This window comes from Eubalaena glacialis, chromosome 11 (genome assembly GCF_028564815.1).
Source record: "Eubalaena glacialis isolate mEubGla1 chromosome 11, mEubGla1.1.hap2.+ XY, whole genome shotgun sequence".
In the NCBI taxonomy this organism is placed as follows: domain Eukaryota; kingdom Metazoa; phylum Chordata; class Mammalia; order Artiodactyla; family Balaenidae; genus Eubalaena; species Eubalaena glacialis.
The window spans coordinates 13,694,024-13,716,014 of NC_083726.1; positions in this window are offsets into that span (position 1 = coordinate 13,694,024).

Genomic DNA, 21,991 nt, shown 5'->3' on the forward strand with positions numbered 1-21,991 from the left:
GAAAAGGCAGAGGGCTATGTACCAGATGAAGGAACAAGATAAAACCCCAGAAAAACAACTAAATGAAGTGGAGAAGGCAAACTTACAGAAAAGGAATTCAGAATAATGATAGTGAAGATGATCCAGGATGTCAGAAAAAGAATGGAAGCAAAGATTGAGAAGATGCAAGACATGTTTAACAAAGACCTAGAAGAGGTAAAGAACAAACACCTAAAAGAATTAAAGAACAAACAAACAGAGATGAACAATACAATAACTGAAATGAAAAATACACTAGAAGGAATCAATAACAGAATAACTCAGGCAGAAGAACAGATAAGTGACCTGGAAGACAGAATGGTGGAATTCACTGCCACTGAACAGAATTTTTAAAAAGTATGGAAAGAAATGAAGACAGCCTAAGAGATCTCTGGGACAACATTAAACACACCAAAATTCCATTACAGAGGTCCCAGAAGAAGAGAGAGAGAAAGGACCCAAGAAAATATTTGAAGAGATTATAGTTGAAAATTTTCCTAACATGGGAAAGGAAATAGCCACCCAAGTCCAGGAAGTGCAGAGAGTCCCAGGCAGGATAAACCCAAGGAGAAACACGCCGAGACACATAGTAATCAAATGGACAAAAATTAAAGACAAAGAAAAATTATTAAAAGCAACAAGGGGAAAAAGACAAATAACATACAAGGGAATTCCCATAAGGTTAACAGCTGATTTCTCAGCAGAAGCTCTACAAGCCAGAAGAAAGTGGCACGATATATTTAAAGTGATGAAAGGGAAGAACCTACAACCAAGATTACTCTACCCGGCAAGGATCTCATTCAGATTTGATGGAGAAATCAAAAGCTTTACAGACAAGCAGAAGCTAAGAGAATTCAGCACCATCAAACCAGCTCTACAACAAATGGTAAAGGAACTTCTCTAAGTGGGAAACACAAGAGAAGAAAAAGACCTACAAAAACAAACCCAAAACAATTAAGAAAATGGTAATAAGAACATACATATCGATAATCACCATAAATGTGAATGGATTAAATGCTCCAACCAAAAGACACAGGCTTGCTGAATGGATACAAAAACAAGACCCATGTATATGCTGTCTACAAGAGACCCACTTCAGACCTAGGGAGACATACAGACTGACAGTGAGGGGATGGAAAAAGATATTCCATGCAAATGGAAATCACAAGAAAGCTGGAGTAGCAATACTCATATCAGGTAAAATAGACTTTAAAATAAAGAATGTTACAAGAGACAAGGAAGGACACTACATAATGATCAAGGGATCAATCCAAGAAGAAGATATAACAATTATAAATATATATGCACCCAACATAGGAGCACCTCAATATATAAGGCAAATGCTAACAGTTATAAAAGAGGAAATTAACAGTAACACAATAATAGTGGGGGAATTTAACACCTCATTTACACCAATGGACAGATCACCCAGACAGAAAATTAATAAGGAAACAGAAGCTTTAAATGACACAATAGACCAGATAATTAATATTTATAGGACATTCCATCCAAAAACGGCAGATTACACTTTCTTCTCAAGTGCACATGGAACATTCTCCAGGATAGATCACATCTTGGGTCACCAATCAAGCCTCAGTAAATTTAAGAAAATTAAAATCAGATCAAGCCTCTTTTCTGACCACAACGCTATGAGATTAGAAATCAATTACAGGGAAAAAAACGTAAAAAACATAAACACATGGAGGCTTAACAGTACATTACTAAATAACCAAGAGATCACTGAAGAAATCAAAGAGGAAATCAAAAAATACCTAGAGACAAATGACAATGAAAACATGATGATCCAAAACCTATGGGATGCAGCAAAAGAATTTCTAACAGGGAAGTTTATAGCAATACAATCCTACCTCAAGAAATAAGAAAAATCTCAAGTAAACAATCTAACCTTACACCTAAAGGAACTAGAGAAAGAAGAACAAACAAAACCCAAAGTTAGTAGTAGGAAAGAAATCATAAAGATCAGAGCAGAAATAAATGAAATAGAAACAAAGAAAACAATAGCAAAGATCAATGAAACTGAAAGCTGGTTCTTTGAGAAGATAAACAAAATTGATAAACCATTAGCCAGAATCATCAAGAAAAAGAGGGAGAGGACTCAAATCAATAAAATTAGAAATGTAAAAGGAGAAGTTACAATGGACACCGCAGAAATACAAAGCATCCTAAGAGACTACTACAAGCAATAAAATGGACAATAAAATGGACAACCTGGAAGAAATGGACAAATTCTTAGAAAGGTATAACGTTCCAAGACTGAACCAGGAAGAAACAGAATATAAACAGACCAATCACAAGTAATGAAATTGAAACTGTGATGAAAAATCTTCCAACAAACAAAAGTCCAGGACCAGATGGCTTCACAGGTGGATTCTGTCAAACAGTTAGAGAAGAGCTAACATCCATCCTTCTTTTGAGAAGAAAAAAAAAACTGCAGAGGAAGGAACACTCCCAAACTCATTCTACGAGGCCACCATCACCCTGATACCAAAACCAGACAAAGATACTACAAAAAAAGAAAATTACAGACCAATATCACTGATGAATATAGATGCAAAAATCCTCAACAAAATACTAGCAAACAGAATCCAACAACACATTAAAAGGATCATACACCATGATCAAGTGGGATTTATCCCAGGGATGCAAGGATTCTTCAATATACACAAATCAATCAATGTGATACATCATATTAACAAATTGAATAATAAAAACCATAAGATCATCTCAATAGATGCAGGAAAAGCTTTTGACAAAATTCAGCACCCATGTATGATAAAAAACTCTCCAGAAAGTGGGCATAGAGGGAATCTACATCAACATAATAAAGGCCATATACGACAAACCTACAGCCAACATTGTTCTCAATGGTGAAAAACTGAAAGCATTTCCTCTAAGATCAGGAACAAGACAAGGATGTCCACTCTCACCACTATTATTCAACATAGTTTTGGAAGTCCTAGTCACAGCAATCAGAGTAGAAAAAGAAACAAAAGGAATCCAAATTGGAAAAGAAGTAAAGCTGTCACTGTTTGCAGATGACATGATACTATACATAGAGAATCCTAAAGATGTCACCAGAAAACGACTAGAGCTAATCAATGAATTTGGTAAAGTTGCAGGATACAAAATTAATGCACAGAAATCTCTTGCATTCCTATACTCTAACAACGAAAGATCAGAAAGAGAAATTAAGGAAACAATCCCCTTCAACATTGCAACAAAAAGAATAAAATACTTAGGAAGAAACCTACCTAGGGAGACAAAAGACCTGTATGCAGAAAACTATAAGACACTGATGAAAGAAATTAAAGATGGTACCAACAGATGGAGAGATATACCATGTTCTTGGATTGGAAGAATCGATAATGTGAAAATGACTATGTTACCCAAAGCAATCTACAGATTCAATGCAATCCCTATCAAACTACCAATGGCATTTTTCACAGAACTAGAACAAAAAATTTCACAATTTGTATGGAAACACAAAAGACCCCGAATAGCCAAAGCAATCTGGAGGAAGAAAAACGGAGCTGGAGGAATCAGGCTCCCTGACTTCAGACTATACTACAAAGCTACAGTAATCAAGACAGTATGGTAGTGGCAGAAAAACAGAAATATAGATCAATGGGACAGGATAGAAAGCCCAGAGATAAACCCATGCACCTATGGTCAACTAATCTATGACAAAGGAGGCAAGAATATACAATGGAGAAAAGACATCCTCTTCAATAAGTGGTGCTGGGAAAACTGGACAGCTACATGTAAAAGAATGAAATTAGAACACTTCCTAACACCATACACAAAAATAAACTCAAAATGGATTAGAGACCTAAATGTAAGACTGGACACTATAAAACTCTTAGAGGAAAACATAGAAAGAACACTCTTTGACATAAATCACAGCAAGATCTTTTTGACCCACCTCCTAGAGTAATGGAAATAAAACCAGAAATAAACAACTGGGACCTAATTAAACTTAAAAGCTTTTGCACAACAAAGGAAACTATAAACAAAATGAAAAGACATCCCTCAGAATGGGAGAAAATATTTGCAAATGAAGCAACCAACAAGGGATTAATCTCCAAAATATATAAACAGCTCATGAAGCTCAATATTAAAAACACAAACAACTCAATCCAAAAATGGGCAGAAGACCTAAATAGACATTTCTCCAAAGAAGATAGATAGATGGCTAAGAGGCACATGAGAAGCTGCTCAACATCACTAATTATTAGAGAAATGCAAATCAAAACTACAATGAGGTATCACCTCACACTGGTTTGAATGGTCATCATCAAGAAATCTACAAACAACAAATGCTAGAGAGGTTGTGTAGAAAAGGGAACCCTCTTGCACTGGTGGTGAGAATGTAAATTGATACAACCACTATGCAGAACAATTTGGAGGTTCCTTAAAAAACTAAAATTAGAATTACCATATGACCTAGCAATCCCACTACTGGGTATACACCCTGAGAAAATCGTAATTCAAAAAGACACATGCATCCCAATGTTCATTGCCTCACTCTTTACAATAGCCAGGTCATGGAAGCAACCTAAATGCCCATCGACAGACGAATGGATAAAACAGATGTGGTTCATATATACAATGGAATATTACTCAGCCATAATAAGGAACGAAATTGGGTCATTTGTAGAGACGTGGATGGACCTAGAGACTGTCATACAGAGTGAAGTATGTCAGAAAGAGAAAAACAAATGTCGTATATTAATGCATATATGTGGAATATAAAAAAACGGTAAAGACGAACCAGTTTGCAAGGCAGAAATAGAGACACAGATATTGAGAACAAATGTTTGGACACAAAGGGGGGTGGGGGGGTGGGATGAACTGGGAGATTGGGATTGACATATATCCACTAATATGTATAAAATAGATAACTAATAAGAACCTACAGTATAAAAAATAAAATTAATTTTTTTTAAAAAGTAAACATAAAAATAAAAATGGAGAGTCAGAACCAGCTTCAGAACATGACCTTTTGCTCCTCATCCACCTCAGACACACATCTTCCCTAGCTCTCCCCCAGGCTTGTTCCAAAGCTCTCTCAAAGCTCAAGTGGGCATGTTCCTTCCCCGGTAAGTGTCAGTTCTGTGTCCATTCTCTTGATGAACATATAGGTACACGGATGCACATATAATGATATCTGACAGTTTGTGCTATGAGCTTTTCTAAGTACATCCGGTGTCTCAACAAGTGGATTATTTCTTACTCTCAGTCTTTATAGGCCTGGGCCTATGGGGCAGGGTAAACCAAAGGATCAGCCTCATATTGGTCAACTGGCCAAGAATAAGGATTGAATTCTAGGCATTCTGATGAGCACTTAAAGTGAGTGTACCCATAAATCAATCAACTTACATTATGCACATATATGTCATAGTGATGCCCACAGGAAAGGGCACAGAGCGTTCTCATCAGTTAGTTCATAATTCTTCTGACAAAATTATGTGATGGTTACCCTTTCAGTTGTAATTAGTGACATTATCCAATAGAGTATGGTACAGAATAGTGAAGAAACTATGAACTTTAAAATTGGACCCACAGGGGTTCAAATTTCAGTCTGCCACTTCTAGTTATATGCCCTGGAACATGTGACTCCTGAAAAATAATGTCCATCTACATGGGGCGTTGTGAGATATCATATGTCAAGTGCCAGACGTACAGTAGTTCTGAAATAAAAATTTCTTCCTTTCCTTCTTTCACATGATCCTCTATATTCATAAAAAGTTATCAATTCCATACTATTAATAAGAAACACCTAAGCTAGAAAAGACATGCCTTGCCAATGTCTTGACCCCTTTAGTCAACTACTCAAGGAGTCTGGTTATCCAAGGAGAAGACTAAGGCAGACTAGCAATTGAAAAAGCATAATAGGATTGAGTTTCCCAAATACTTTCAGGAGCATTTTAGTGAGTTCTTTGAAAACTCAACAAAGGGAATTTCCATTGTACCGTTTCCTGAGGTGAGTGATGCAAGCTCCAGCAAATTATATATAAAATATGCACTCATGCACATACTCAGTATTACGATGTAGTTTTCGAAAATGTGTGTCCCAGAGCTGGACTACTTAAATTAAAACTGAGACTTCACATGTATTAGTTGTGTGTTCTTAGGAAATGTATATCTAACTTCTTTATGCCTCAAGTTTGTCATTTGTAAAACAGAGATAAGAATAATATCTACCTTTTAGGGTTGTTTGGAGGATTGAATGAAAGAAGACATGTAGAACACTTAGAACAGTGCCTACCATGTTGGAAGTACCCAAGAAATCATGCACGTCCAAATATTAATAGGGTTATCTGGGTGGTAAGATGATGGCCAATTCTCAGTACTTTATATTATTATATATTTCCTGGATCTTTTACAATGTGAGTGTATCAGTTTATCCTCACTCACACACACCCAAAACCTTAATTTTGTTTTGACATGAGAGATTTTTTTTAAACTGAGCAGCCTTTAATTCAAAGAGGTGAGAGTTGGAGACATATATAGAGTCAGTGGGTAGAACCCAGGAAGAACCAACAATTGAAGATTGGGTGATACCGTATAGAGCAATTTCTAGGGGAAAAGTAGCTGCGAAAGCTTATTACTAGATGGCCTGAAACTGCAGGCCACAGGAGTGAAAAATCTTTAAAGTAAGATCCAAACTCGGACTTCCCTGGTGGCTCAGTGGTTAAGAATCCGCCTGCCAATGCAGGGGACAAGGGTTCTATCCCCGGTCTGGGAAGATCCCACATGCTGCCGAGCAACTAAGCCCGTGCGCCACAACTACTGAGCCTGCGCTCTAGAGCCTGCGAGCCACAACTACTGAAGCCCTCGCGCCTAGAGCCCGTGCTCCGCAGCAAGAGAAGCCACCTCAATGAGAAGCCCGTGCACCACAATGAAGAGTAGCCCCCGGCTCGCCCCAACTAGAGAAAACCCGCGCACAGCAATGAAGACCCAACGCAGCTAAAAATTAATTAATTAATTAATTTCTAAAAATTAAAAAAAAAAGATCCAAACTCAAATACCAGCAGGTGATACGAATGCGTGAGGCTGAGAGGTTGCCTCACCAGTAGGGAGTGGTGGGAACACTGCAGAAATGACAATACACAGCTTATCTAAAGAGGGCAGCTCTTGCTTGTTGTAGCCATGCAAAGTTTCCAGATCTTGTGATTTTTTTAAAGACAACTAAAAAACCTGGAACTTTGTGTAAAATGTCCTAAATTGTAAATGTTGGAAATTAAATTTTAAAAAAATATTGAAAGCTAAACATGTCCCAAAGCCATCAGTTTACAACCAATGCATTAAAAGCTCATCTCCTTCCAAAGAAGTCTGTAGAAGAAGGAAAGAAAGTTCATCTAAAAACCAACAGGAGGCATGAGGGATGCCCAGAGGATGGTGGAATAGAAGGGACAGAAGGACCTGAATTCTTGATGATATTGTTGAAACAATAAACCAATTATAGCACTATCTCCTGTCTTGCTAAAAAATAATAATAATAAGTGCTTAATGGTTTCATCTACTATCAGCCAGATCTTCTTTTACTTGGAGCCAAATCCATTCTGACATACACACGAAGCAAAAGAAGATCAGGAATAATCTAGAGAGAAAGGTAGCAGTGGGGACAGGCAATGGCCTCCAAAAAATGTAATTTGTTTGCTCAGTCTTTCTACACATATTTATTCTGTAACTACACTTTGCACTGGGCTAGACACCAAGGGTTTCAAGGATAAATCAGATTCAGCCTCCGCTGAACATTTGCAGATCATCTCCACGGACTCAAAGCACAAAAAGAGCAGGTTTACAAGATGAGGCCATGTAAATGGGCTGCTTGTAAGTACAATCTAGAGGACAGTTTCATGCCAGGCAGGGTGAAGAAATACATCTGTAGACAGCCCTTTGGCTGGTTGCCAAGAACATGGAGCCTGTGTACAAATGTCAAGGACAGAGTGTTCAAACGGTGATCCCCATGCCTTATTTATAACCTTTTTCATCTGGCTGCTATCTGGGAAGGCCCTGGCTCTCATCTCCTTGTCACTTTCTTGTACAGTCCAAATTGACAGCGTAATTTCCAGTTCTCCCTTCTCAGATACTCGCTAGGCCTGGGAATGAGTAGATAAGCAGGGTAGATGGCTCAAGAGAGAACTTAGGGAGACTGGGGCATCTGGGAGGAAGAAACTGGCTGGAAATGACTCTGCCTTAGGGAGATGAGCAGGAAGTTATTATTCTCAGGGTGTCTGTCTGTATCTCCTCCCTCTAATCTCCCCACCACACTCTTCCTAACCCTAATCCTAACCCTGGCCTAGACACTAATGCCAGCTCTGGGGAAAAATTGAAGCAGATTCGACCATCTCAGAAAGTCGAGTAAATTAAAAGATGAGGGCCCCGTGTGTCCAAGAAGAAGGAACCTCTTCTCTTGTTTCTACGCCTTTATGCTCAGAAGTGGAAGCTGGGCAGATGACACAAAGGGCAGAAAAGAGAATTTCTTCCCAAAAGAGCCCCATCTCCTTCTCCAAAGACCCTCTCAAACTAGGAGAGGTTTTTTCACCTTTCTTCCTCAAAGCAGAATTTGCCCAATGTGGCTAAGGCCGGGCAGCACTTAATTACTTGCAGCACACAGAATACTGGTGTCAAGGTCCCGTATAAAGTTCAAAGACTCATAAAATTTCAGATCTGGAAGTGAATTTAAACACCATCTTGTCCATCCCTCCACCCCACCCCAAGCTTTAATCCACTCCGCAAAATCATTTATTCATTCAACAAACATTTCTTGAACACCTACTGTGTGCCAGGCACTGAGAATAGAACAGTGAACAAAACAGGCAAAGATCCTTGCCCTCATGGGGCTCACACTTGAATGCCAAGTGGTTGTCCTAACTTTGTTTGAATAAGTGAATGAGATCTTGCAAGCTCTGAGGCCAGAATAGCCCTTCTTGTGCCAAGTCTGATTTCTACAAGGTTCTTCCTTTCAATGAACCAAAATATCCATTTAAGTCCTTCTCCTCACATGCATTGAGCACCTACATGATTCTAGGGCATTTAGCTTGACACTTTCACCTGCTTGTAATTTTATGTTCTTCATAATGACTTTGCAAGGAAAATATTATTTATTCTCACTTCACAGCTGGGGAGCTGAGCCATAGAGAGACTACGTGACTTGGCCAAACTGGAATACAGATCCTGCCACCTGAAATCCGACTTGCTGGTCAAAGGTAGCCCAGGACATCCTTGCTGGGTCCCATCCAGACAGAAGAAAGAACAACCTTTCTCCCTGAGATGGGTTCTTGGGATGAAAGCGGTTTGACCCCAGCTGACTGCGATGAATTCAAGAAAGAACATTTCTTCCTTCGATACCCCTGCTTTTATAGGAGCCTACAGAGAGGAAAGTTCCCCCACTTCATTGCTGCCTGGAAGGAATCTTAGCTGTTCACAGGAATTGCAGAGTAATGCTCTCTCTGCTGGAAGCTTGTTCTCAAGGACCCCTTGAAGCCTGCAGACCACCCTTCACCAGAAAATTCTGTAGTTATTAGGCCCCCTCATTGCTGCTCATTTCATTCAAGTAGCCTTTACCGCAATGCAGTGACTCAAATCTCGGGGGAGCTCTGGTCTAGTCCCTCTCTTTTTACAGATAGGGAAACTGAGCCTCAGAAGGCAAACTGTGGGCCCAAGGTCATGGCCAGTAGGCGGAAGAGTTGGGACCAGGAGTCAGAAGGTTGTAAAGAAAGTCTTGGTCTCATGTCACATCAGTTGGGTGTTGACTAGATGCCCAGAGCTGGCGCAGTGTCGCAGCAGGGACTTTGTGGCTGTCAGTAAGGGAGGCACTGTCCAGAGGGCTCTGGAGTGACCCACACCAAGCTGTGTGACCTTGAGAAAGTTACTTAGCTGCTCTGTTCAGCAGCAGCATCTATACAAGGTAGATAATAATGATGGTAATAGTACCTCTGTCATTGAGTTGGGAAGATTCACTGAGATACTCTTAGCACACAGCCTGGCCCGTGGTGAGAGCTCAAAAAATAGGGGCTGCAATGGTAGGAATTGCTGGTGTGTACTGAGTATCTACAAGATGCTAGATACTGCTAAACATTTTACCTGCATTAGTTCCTTTCATGCCTTCCATTCCTTTTTAACCCTACTTCACTACACAAGAAAAAACCAAGACTCGCTTAAGGTAGATTAGAACCTAGTTCTAGTCTGATTCCAGAGCCTGTGCATTTAAACATGACACGTATCTGCTAACACTGAGAAGGCACAGTTTCCTAGATAAAACATTGGCCAGATGGGCCACACCCACCTTTCTGTCTGCAACTGTCCCCTCCCTTGGGGACTACGAACTCCCCAAGAGTAGGGAGTTACCCATCGTGTTCATTACGTATCCCTAGAACTTGATACATTTGGGTGCTCAGTACTGGTTGAGTAACTAATTGAAAGAAGAGTAGTATCTCAGACGATGTCACTCGGAGGAAGAGAATGAAGGTGAGGGATGGCTGTTCAATCCACTCCTCCTCCCTTCCTCCCTGTGATTTCTCTTTCTCCCTCCCTCCCTTCTTTTCATTACTGAGAAGATCACACAAGCAAAGTCTTGAAACCCATCTCTCCTCCTTACCCCTCCTATGTTATTTCTGTTTCTGGCAAACTGATCTTTGACTAAGTGTCCTATAACTTCCATGCCCTCTCTACAGCTAACAAACTCCTAATCATCCTTCAAAACCCAACTGAAGTGCTACCTCCTCGGCAGTCTTCTCCTCTCCATCAGGGAATATAAGCACGACTCCCCAGGCTCTGAAGGACTTTGGCTGTTGTTCACGGTCCTGCTCTTGCACCTACCAGGCTGAAATCTTTGCTCGCCACCAATGCTATATCTGTCCTCCTGCCCGTAGTAAAAGCTACCTAGGGGCAAGGACCGAGTCTTCCTGTCTCTACCCACAGCATCAAGCAGAGAGGCTGGCAGCTAGCAGGTGCTCAGGAAATGTATTGAATAAATGAATGAATGAATGACCAGCATGTGTCCAGTCTTTTTTAATAGAAGAGTTGTCATTCTGAAGGCAGTAGCATTCAGATGTTCCATAGCTATTTCTTAAGTGCCTACTCTGCACTGGGTACAGTTCAAGGCCCTGGGGCTAAAGTGTTGTACAAGGTAAGAGAGATAAGAAGCAAGTACAGGAATAAACAAGATAGGTTATATAGTCATGATGCTATGTGGAAAATAATGCAGGGGAATGTAAGAGAGAGTCACTGGAGTTTCTTATAAACAAGGGGTCAGCATGTCCTCTCTGAAGAGCTGAGACCTGAATAACCAGGAGGAGCTGGTGGGAAAGATCAGAGGGCAAAGCTATACTAGGCAGAATGATCACTGAGAGACGTGCTCTCAGGAAGAACAAGCTTATCATGTTGGAGGTAGAGCGAGGGGACCTGGGTATCTGGTGGGATGGGAATGAAGAGGGTAGAGGAGATGAGCTTGGAGACAGTACGTAAGGGTCGGGTTGTTCAGGCTCATGGACCATGGTAAGGACAGCAGAGGGTTTCCAACAGAACGGTGACTTGATCTGCATTTTGTTGTTGGGAAATCACTCTGGCTCAGGTGAAAAGGATGGGTTTTGATGCAATAGTAGGAATAGACACAGGAAAACCAGTTGGGAGGCCATTGCATGAGTCCAAGTGTGAGGTGATGACAGCTGATCCAGGATGTATAGTGGTGATCGGGAGGGGAGGTGAGATTCGGGAGGTGTTTTAGAGGTGGGACCTACAGACCTTGCTGGTGTGGTCGGTGTGAAGACTAAGAGAAGAATGTGAGAGTAGGGTGATCACTGTTTGCACAAATGCATTTCTAGGCTAACACATTTCCGTTACTCCGATGCTTCTAGAGAGGATCCCTTTCGTTTCGCCCCTCCTCTTCCACTAGAAGGTCCTGGAGTGTGAAAGCTACCAGCACACCCAGCTGCCTTCTTCCTATTCCCCAACCCTTCTCCATTTGCCTCCTGAATCTTTTCCTCCTCGAAAGCACTGCCTGAGCCTGCAAGTCATTGCTACTGATTTCTCCAACAAATGTAATTTGGGAAGCTAGTTTACTTTTTTTAAAAGCATCATTTGTACACAGGAAAGCGTTATGTTGGGGCTGATGGCTTCCACGGAAAGCAGTGCCATCTCCGGCGTGGTACAGCACTGGATGAGTCAACAGTGCCAGGGGCTGGGGACTGTAGCATTTCATGAAGCGCTGATTCCTTGCGGGAATTTCATGTCTTGGGGGGAAGTGGCCTGAGCCGATCTCATGCCTCTTTGCCTCGTGGTTGCTAGAGCCCTTTGAGGAGGTTGGGAGCCTCATTACAACAAGAGCCTATCATAGACCATACCCCATCGACTCCTAGGCCACACTATGAAATTGACTTATTGCACTTTATTTTCATGGTTTAAACAACAAATGGGGGTGTTGGCGGCTGGTTTACAAAAATCCACAGATGGAAAATGCACCCCACTTCCTGACTGCCCATTCTTCCCTCCTCCCACCAGCATACATTTGTCAGACTGAGCCCCTCCCCAGGTTCTCAGAGCCTTTAGTCAGTCGAACAATACACATTCATTGAACACCTCCAAAGGTTCTGGGGTTACAGCCATGAGCAAGATAGAGGCAACGTCCCTACTCTCATGGAATTCACATTCTACTAGGGAAGGGGAGGCTGAAATAACAAACGAGATGATTTCATAGAGTAGTGTTACAAGGAAAATAGAATTGATGGCTATAGAGTGACTCCAGAACAGGGCCTGGCAAAAGTTTTCTGTCAAGAGCCAGAGAGTAAATAGTTTTAGCTTTGTGGGCCGTAGGGTTTGTGTCACAACTACTCAACTCACCTGTTGCAGGATGCAAGCAGTCACGGGCAACATGTAAAGGGATGAGAAATAAAACTTTATTCCCAGAAACAGGTGGCAGGCCCAGGGACTATATTTTGCCCACCCCTGCTCTAAGGGGAGGTGGGAGGAATATTGAATAGGGTGGACTGAAATAGGATGACATTTAAGCCGAGGTCTGAATAATGAGGCAGAACCGGCCACCTAAAGATTAAAAGGGAAGGCATTCCGGATAAGGAGATGACCGCATGTGCAAAGCCCTGAGTCCTGATTATTTCAGGAGCAGAAACGCCCACCCACGTGGTGGGGCAACAGGAAGGGGAGGGAGAGAGAAAGGTTGGCAGGGATCAGGTTACAATGGGCCTCACAGCCCATGATGAGGCCTGGCACATAGTAGGTCTTTAATTAATTAATTATGGCTCTAGCAAAGGAAATTTAAGGAGCTCTAGATCATTACCCAAATAATTTACATGACTTTCCATAATCTTTGTTCAGTTCTTTGTGCACCAATTCTAGACTCTTACTTTGCTCCTGTGATCAAACTCCCACTTAGAACCTCAGTTCCCTGAATTATGCTTTAGCCTTGACTCCTAAATATTAAGGGGCCCACCTGTGCCTAAACCCTGCCTCCATAACCTAACTTGAGACCCCAAATCTTCCAAAACCAGGTCCTCATTGACTTAACCCTCAGGAATTCTTGCTTCTGGCCCCTTAGAAGGGAGACCTCTACTATGTGCTAGCTGCTAACAGGTGGAAACTTGTTATGACAGTTATTAGAAATACATACAAATATTCTAGTTCTCCTTTTACCAGGTTCTTCCTCGTCCCTGGAAAGTTTTATGTAATCGGTGACTTACTTTAACCAATGAACTGTAAACAGACAGAGCATGTGTCACTTCCAAGTAGAAGCTTTAAGAGCCCAGGTACAAATTGCCACCTCTCTCTCTCTGCCATGACTGTGGAAGCATCTGCCAAGAGGGAGCCTCCATCTCACCCATGTTGGACATACAGTAGCAGCAGAAATAAACTCGTGTTGTGTTAAGGCACAAAGACTTTGTGGTTATGACTGCAGCATGGTGATCTTCACCATCCTGACTTACACAGAAATGAGTACTTAGAAGTAAGAGACTGTCATAACAAAAATCTAATATATGCTAGAAGTTGGACAGTGGGTGACTCCAGATATCCAAAATTAAGTCAAGAGACAGTAAGCCGTGGGAACATAGGAAAACAGCAAATCTAGGAAATATGGCTACTACAGAGCTGTGGATATAACCATGGGCTCACAGGAACTACTAGAGGCTAATTCCAGTCTCTAGACGCTCACACTCTGTGGAAAGCACATCTAAATAAACAAGGAAATACAATGCATTGTATAACAAATGCCATGGTAGAGTCATGAACAAAGTCATAGGAATCAGAGAAACTGAGGTGGCATGAATACTACATTTAATTGTACAGTAATAGTAAGATTAGTGAGCCAGGCTAAGTTTGGTAGATTATGTAGGCTGTGTGAAGGTAGGGATTTGTCTGTCTAAACCTCTGCTACATTCCTAGAACCCTCCTAGGGACTGGTGAGTAGGTGTTTTATAGATTTTTGTTGAATAAATGAATCTTGAATTCCAGAAATATAGTGGTAAAATAGTATTTCAGGCAGAGACAAGAGCATATGCCAAGGCATGGGGCTTACCGCTATAGTCTAAGGAATTCCACTTACCTGCATAATGTGCTGTGCCCAGGATAAGAAGGAGGCTGAGGGAGACATGAGAGAAGGGGTCAGGATGGCCCTGGAGAAGTAACCTAGAACTCTGATTTGCAGACATCCTTGCATGCTACACTGTGTGTGGCTATTAGCTTAGACAGCAGGCTACTCAAGATTAAATACCTACAGGGATAAGGAAGAAAATATGAATGTGAAGTCATAAGTTGTTAAGATAACATGTGCTGGTGAAAACCAGACCAACTTGACGAACTGTTGGTGCGTGTTCTCCTGAAGGCTTTCAATTTGGGATGTTTAAAAATATGGTGATGGCCAAACACAACATGTCTGTAGGTCATAGACCATTTGTAAGGCACCAGTTTTCAAATCCTGCTAAGAGAGACAGAAGCCAAAAGAAGTTTCTAGAAAAAGAGTACAAACCCACAATCCGTTATCCGTAATCTTAAAATTCTAAAAGCCAACAGCTGAAGACTTTTTCATGAGTTTGGCACAAACTCATCTGGCAGCGAACACTAAACTTACATGAGGATGTTTATAATCTTTATTTGTCCCTCTTCGTGTGAATATTCATACATTTTACTCTTATGTGTCTGAGGATGGGGCGCTGGCCCAGAGTACACTGCTAGACCTACACAATGTGCTATATCTTGATTTTCTTTAATCCGAAAGATTCTGAACTTTTGGAGCACGCCATGGTTTAGGTAAAGGATTATGGACCTCTAACACAATCAGATTCCTAATCTTTAGGTGGAAAACTCTGGCAGCAGCATTAATGATAAACCAGAGGAAGGAGGGAAGGAAGTTGGTGAAGGGGCTGTGAGCAAACCAGTGGTGATAAACATTGACAGCTGCACCAAGATGGAAATTCTGGAAATGGAAGGGCTTGGGGGCTATTTCCCAGTCAGATCAACACAACTTGGTGCCTGATTGGAGGTGGGAGGTAAGAGAGGAAGGAATCCAGGATGAGCCTCATGCTTCTAGCTTGTAAGACTGCACAGATGGTGAGCCATCCACCACAAGAGAAAATCGAGAATGATTAGAAGTAGGAAAAAAATGATAAATGCCAGTTTGGACCTGTGCGTGTGAAGTTCTTCTGCACTGTGGTGTTGGAGACATGTGGTAGGGAGGTAGCAATGTGGATCTGGAGCCCAGGGGAGAAGCTGGTGATGGAGGTACAAATTTAGGAGGGGTAGTGGTTTGAATAAGGTCCCTCCCCCAAAAGATATGTCCAAGTCCTAACCCTTGGTAACTGCAAATGTGAACTTATTTGTAAGTAGGGTCTTAGCAGATGTAATTAATTTAAGGTTGAAATGAGATCATCCTGCACTTAAAGTGGCCCCTAAATCCAATGACTGTTGTCCAAATAAGAGAAAGAAAAAGGAGATTTGAGACACGGAGGGAACACAGAGGGAATGATATGTGATGATGGAGGTGGGGATTAGACTGATGGGTCTGCAAACCAAGGATTGCTGGAGCCACCAGAACCTAGGAGAGAGCCATGGAACAGAGCATCCCTCAGAGCCTCCTGAATGAACCAACCCTATGACACATTGATTTTGGACTTCTGGCCTCCAGAACTGTGAAAGTATAAATTTCTGTTATTTTAAGCCACCCAGTTTGTGGTAACTTGTTATGGCAGCTGTCAGAAACTAATACAGAAGGGTTTTCAGGTATTTTCAGTCCCAGAACATGGTGAGGGAGGAGAGAGGTGGATCAAGGACAGAAATTGGGTGAAAACAACCTTGAGTAGAAAACATCACAGTGACTGAGATAGGGCAGTCAGAGAGGTAAGACAAGAACCGGGAGAATGGAGGGTCAGAAAGGCATGAGCTCCAGGCAGGAAGCTGTGTTCCACGGTGTCAAATTTTGCAGAGAAGACATCTAGGATTAAGGCTTAGAAGAGAATATCAGATCTAGCAATAAGGTCATTGATGACATTGAGTTGGAGCAGTTTCAGTAAACTAAGCAAAAAGTAATATGTGAGAAAAGTGAAATCAGTAGAGAATCCTTTCAAGACGTTTGGCAATAGTGAAGGGGAGAAGATGGCCATGTCAGTAGCTTGAGAGGGTTTAGAGTCAAGAGAAAAGGTCTGTAGGATCGGAAGCATGAATATTTCTAAGGCTTTTGTGGAAACTAGTGCTAGGCAAGGCTGTCAGTGTAGGAAAGAGCAAAGAAAATGAAAGAGCCAGGATCATCTGACAGCGACAGTTACACGTCTGTCAGCATTTGCGGTATAGAGTACAGAGTATTTCTTAATATAGAGCTGTCGTTGGGAAGCAGGTACCCAGTGAGAGGCAAAATTTTCCAGCCTCCATTGCAGCCAGATGGGGACATGCAATCAGTTCTCGCCAGTGGAGTAGAGTGGAAGTAGTGAGTCTCCTCCAAGCCATGGTGGGTGAGATGTGGGTATGCTTTGTCTACCCTTTTATTCCCCATCTCCAGCTGGATGCAGAGGACTTCACAGCCCTTAGAGATGGCAGCACCACAAAACTGAAGGATTCTGAGTTCCTGAATCACCACCTCCCATTAATAGGAAAATCCACAATGGACTGTTATATGAGCAAGAAATAAAGATTGTCTTAAGTCACTGAAATATGGAAGCTTGTTTGTTGTAGCAGCTAGTGTGACTCTAATACAGACTGCATATTATATTTGTCCAGATCTTAAACTGCTGGGTTCCCAACACCTGCCAGAGAGCTCAGCTCCTACCAGAATAACCCACTAAAGACCATCTGCCTGTCAACACCTGGTACCTGTCCTATCCTAACTGAATTCTTTCTTTCATTCAATATAGAGGTATTAATCTCCTACTACGTGTAGTACACTGAGCTGGAGACAGGGATACAGCCGTAGATGTGATGGAGCCCTGCCTTCAGGTATATTATATTCTAAAGGATCAGACAGAAACTAAACAGATAGACACATAAACATATAATATCAGGTAGGAAAATACGATGTGCTATAAAAAAATAAATAAGGCAGAATAAAGGGATAGGAAGTGACGGATGGAGTATGGTGCAATTTTAAATAGATTGGCCTGGAAAGCCACTTTGAGGCTGTGACACTGATGCAGAGACTTATATAAAGTGACCTAGCAAGCAAAAAAAGAGCTGGAGGAAAGGTAACCCAGACAGAGGGAGCAGCTCTTGCAAAAGCCCAGAGAAGAGCATGTGCTGGGCATTTTGGAGAACAGCAGGGAGGCCAGTGTGGCCAGAGAAGAGCAAGAAAGGCAGGGAGAAATGATAGAGGTGAGGCAGAAAGATAACGAGGGGTCAGATTATGTCGGGCCATGGCGAGGACTTCGAGTCCTATTCTAAGAAATAGAGAGCCACTGACCCTGCCTAGACTCCCAGGCAGGCAGGATTTCTCCCACCACTCCCCAAGAACCAGTTACTTCCTTGCAGACCTGTGCAGTTGCCAGGGCCCAGCTCCTGCCTCTCTGTTCCCACCCTGTCAACTTGATCTGAGCTCCCCTGGGTACTGAGCCGCCAGACTACAGGGTGCATTTGCCAAGGGTGAGCAAGGCAGAGGAAGTGGCTTTTTTTCATGGAGAGGTGATTCCTCTGCAAAGAAAATAAAGCTCATAGGTTTCCTAGGGGAGAAGCAGCACCCACGAGGCAGTGAGCGCTAATTCTATATTTGAGCTGAAAAACATGCAGACAGGCGGGCGGGAGCCCAAACACAACTGCTTCTGCCTTCTGCAATCGCAAATGAGTAATTTTGCCTCCTGGAGTTTCAGGAAGCTCCTCCAAGCTCTGAAACAGAGCCTTTTCTCATACTAGAAGGCTGCAAAGATACGTGTGAGGGCTTTGCGGCCTCTGCAGATGGAAACACTTCTAAGAGCAGCAATAACGCGCATTTGCAATCTGCACTTCACTCATCCCATCCACGCTGCCCCATCTTCACAGCAATCTAGGATGGAGCCTGGACAACTTAATTCTACAAAGGAGGACATTCTGGCCATGAGAGGTGAAGTGTTATGACTATAACATCACAAAACCAGTGACGAGATTTTTCTCATGAACCACATTTAAAAGTAATCATTATTCCCACCAACAGTGTAGAAGGGTTCCCTTTTCTCCACACCCTCTCCAGCATTTATTTTTTGTAGATTTTTTGATGATGGCCATTCTGACATGTGTGAGGTGATACCTCATTGTAGTTTTGACTTGCATTTCTCTAATAATTAGTGAAGTCAAACATCTTTTCATGTGCTTTTTGGCCATCTGGATGTCTTCTTTGGAAAAACATCCATTTAGGTTTTCTGCCCATTTTTTGATTGGGTTGTTTGGTTTTTTGTTATTGAGCTGCATGAGCTGTTTGTATATTTTGGAGATTAATCCCTTGTTGGTTTCTTCCTTTGCAAATATCTTCTCCCATTCTGTGTGTTGTCTTTTTGTTTACTTTATGGTTTCCTTTGTTGTGCAAAAGCTTATAAGTTTAATTAGGTCCCATTTGTTTATTTTTGTTTTTATTTTCATTACTCTAGGAGGTGGATCAAAAAGATCTTGCTGCAATTTATGTCAGAGAATGTTCTGCTTATATTTTCCTCTAAGAGTTTTATAGTATCCAGCCTTATATTTAGGTCTTTAATTCATTTTGAGTTTATTTTTGTGTATGGTGTTTTGGAGTGTTCTAATTTCATTCTTTTACATGTAGCTGTCCAGTTTTCCCAGTACCACTTATTGAATGGATGTCTTTTCTCCATTGTATATTCTTGCCTCCTTTGTCATAGATTAGTTGACCATAGGTGTGTAGGTTTATCTATGGACTTTCTATCCTGTTCCACTGATCTGTATTTCTTTTTCTGTGCCAGTACCATACTGTTTTGATTACTGTAGCTTTGTAGTATAGTCTGAAGCCAGGGAGCCTGATTCCTCCAGCTCCATTTTTCTTTCTCAAGATTGCTTTGGCTATTCAGGGTCTTTTGTGTTTCCATACAAATTGTAATTTTTTTGTTCTAATTCTGTGAAAAATGCCAGTGTTAATTCAATAGCGATTGCATTGAATCTGTAGATTGCTTTGGGTAGTATAGTCATTTTGATAATATTGATTCTTCCAACCCAAGAACATGGTATATCTCTCCATCTGTTTGTGCATCTTTGATTTCTTTCATCAGTAAATCGGTACAGCCACTATGGAGAACAGTATGGAGGTTCCTTAAAAAACTAAAACTATTTTTTACCATATGATCCAGCAATCCCATTCTTGGGCATATACCCAGAGAAAACCATAACTGGAAAAGATACATGCACCCCAATGTTCTTTGCAGCACTATTTACAATAGCCAGGACATGGAAGCAACCTAAATGTCCATTAACAGAGGACTAGATAAAGAAGATGTGGTACATATATACAATGGAATATTATTCAGCCATAAAAAAGAACAAAATAATGTCATTTGCAGCAACATGGGTGGACCTAGAGATTGTCATACTGAGTGAAGTAAGTCAGACAGAGAAGGACAAATGTCATATGCTACCGCTTACATGTGGAATCTAAAAAACTGGTACAAATGAACTTATTTACAAAACAGAAATAGAGTCACAGATGTAGAAAACAAACTTATGGTTACCAGACGGGGAAGGTGGGAAGGGATAAATTGGGAGATTGGGATTGACATATACACACTACTATATATAAGATAGATAACTAATAAGGACCTACTGTATAGCACAGTGAACTCTACTCAATACTCTGTAATGACCAATATGGGAAAAGATCTAAAAAATAGTGGATATATGTATATGCATAACTGATTCACTCTGCTATACAGCAGAAAGTAACACAACGTTGTGAATCAACTATACTCCAATACAAATTAAAAATGAAAAACATAAAAAATTGTTAGTATTGCCAAAGTAATTCATACAATGAAAAAATGTTGAAAATAGAAAGTGAAAGTCAACCTATAGTCCCATCACCCACAGCTATCTTCTGGTAACAGCATGGTATGTAATTCTAGAGCTTTTTCTATACATATACATATGTGTTTTATTGTTGCTTATTAAAATATTTCATTATAAAAAATTAAAAAGTAAAAGTAATCTTTATTCTCCTGCTTGAAATTGTCCATAGGTACTTAAAATTCAAACCCTTCCCGAGGTCCTGCAACATCTTATACCAGGGACCAGCTAACTACAGCCCACCACCCAATTCTGTAAATAAAGCTTTATTGGGACATGGCCATGCCCACTCATTTGCATATTGTCTATGGCTGCTTTTGTACTACAATGCAAGAGTTGAGCAGCTTCAGACTGTTAGGACCCCAAAGCTGAAATATTTGCCATCTGGCCCTTTACAGATCAAATATGTCGACCTTGCTCTTGAGGATCAGTCCAGTCCCTTCTCTTATCTCTTCTGTCCTCCCTTTTACTCAGTTTTTTCCAGACACCTTAGTCTTCCTTCCCTTCCCCAAACAAGCCTGGATTTCCTGCCTCAGGACCTTTGCACTTGCCACTCTCCCTGCCTGAAACATTTTCCTTCATGATTTTCACTCGCTGGCTTCCTTTCACATTTCAGGTCTCAGATCAAATGCTGATTCAACAATCTCCATATCTAACAGGACCTCCCAGTCCTATCTCAAATTCACTCCTTTTTTTTTTTTTTTGATGGCATATATCACTTTCTAAATTATCTTGTTTGTTTATATACTTATTATCAGAGTCTCCCACTAGAATAATAGCTCCATGGGAACAAGTATCCAGACAGTCTCAGTCACAGTTAAATCCCTGATATATAGAATAATGTCTGACACCTCCTGGGTGCTTCATTGTCAAGTGCTAAATGAATGAGTGAATCAAATGACTAATGAGTAATTCATAACTGTCCTTACTCTACGTCAGAGTTTCCCATCACTGGCTCTGTTGACATTTGGGGCTGGATAATCCTTTGCTGTGGGGGGCTGTCCTGGACATTGTAGAATGTTCAGTAGCATCCCTGCTCTCTATACACCAGATACCTGGAGCAACAGCCCACCACCACCACCAAATTGTGACAACCAAAAATGTCTCCAGATATTGCCAAATGTCTTCTTGGGGAAGAAGGCACCACTCCCAGCTGAGATCCACTGGGCTATGTGGTTTAAATTTACCCCTGGAGCTTAAAACATAACAGTAAGCTTTTACGCCAAACCACAATCATTCCATATTTCTAATTAATTGTAGTTGTACCTACGGGCTACCCCTGCCTTGGGGCCAGCTCCTTGATGAGTTGATGAGATGGCTCCTCTAAGGAAGTATCAGCATTGTTTTGGACACAAAAGTCCGAAGGTAGAGACCACTTTAGTGTTTTCAGTACAGAATGATTCATAACTGGAGAGTCAGAAGGTATAGAGCTACAAGTTATTACCACGTTCTGGGCTGACATCACAGTAAAGAGATGCTACTG